Below are 1,273 nucleotides of genomic sequence, written 5' to 3' on the forward strand. Positions count from 1 at the left end.
CACATCTGGGGCATGGCTGGGGCACAGCTGGGCCACATCTGGGGTTCGGCTGGGGCTCATCTGGGGCACATCTGGGGCTTGGCTGGGGCACGGCGGGGGCACAGGTCCTGCGAGGGCAGGAGGCAGTACATGCCTGCAATTCCACGGATGTATGGATGTGTATGTGGAGTTCATAGGGCTGGAGGATGTCTTGCCCTAAACAGCAAAGCCAAACCCTTGGTCGAGAGAGGCGGAGACAAATAACCTGAGGGTAAGGACTCCCACCAGCTTCATAGGAATTTGTTGTATTTCCCAGCCATAACATTGCAAATATTCCCATGTAAATATATCTACAGCAATTTATAAATTTTTAAATTGAAAAACAAAAAGATGCTGAAATGCAGAGCATTTCTGGGAGTCTTACTGAAACACTGCATCTGCATGTATGATTCTGAAATTTGTATTCAGAGTCTGAAGGTTAAACTTGATAACATTTTAATAGTGTAATTTACTCCATATAAAGAAGCTTACTTCAGTCACGGGGATGGCCTGTGTCTGTGACTGCCAGTCTTGCATAAAAGTGCAGCATGTTCTGAGCAAAAGCTAGTGCTTCCATGTGGTGACAAAATGACAAATGACAAAATTAAGATTAAGATTAATTAAAATTAAAATTAAGATATTTTTCCACTCACAGTTTCCAGACATTCTGTTATTAAAAAAAAAAAAACAAAAAAAACCCTCAAAAGTTGTCCAGCCTTTGGGTTTAACAAAAGGAACTATCTCTTAAAGGAAGAACAGCTACGAGAAGTTGTTATACATAATTTTAGTAAGTCAGAACCTTGGCGGGGGGGTGTGGGGTGTGTTTCATTGGCTGTTGTTGTTGTTGACTTCATTGAACATGGAACACACATTTTTCTGTGGTAAGAAACGCTGTGCCAGGACAGCAGCATCAGCGTCTGGGTGACACATTACAGCGAGATCTCCACATTAGCGGGGCTGTACATGGCAGCGGGCTTGAACTGCTGCTGGAAGGTGGAACAACAGAATCATCAGGAAGGAAAGGAAACGCAGAATTAATCTGTTACCTCACTTCAGCACAGGTCTGTAAGATAGAAGAATGGTTTCTTTGCAGCGACGCGCACTTGGGGAGAATCCTCACTGCGTCCGTCCCCGGTGCAGCCCCTCGGGCGCTCTCCGGTAGCTGCCCGGGCAGTTCCCAGCCCCGCTGCCCCGGGCCACGGCTCGGAGCTGCCGCACGCCAGCGTGTCCAGGGTGTCTCACAGGGTGTCCAGGG

This window comes from Parus major, chromosome 9, assembly GCF_001522545.3.
Source record: "Parus major isolate Abel chromosome 9, Parus_major1.1, whole genome shotgun sequence".
Lineage (NCBI taxonomy): Eukaryota > Metazoa > Chordata > Aves > Passeriformes > Paridae > Parus > Parus major.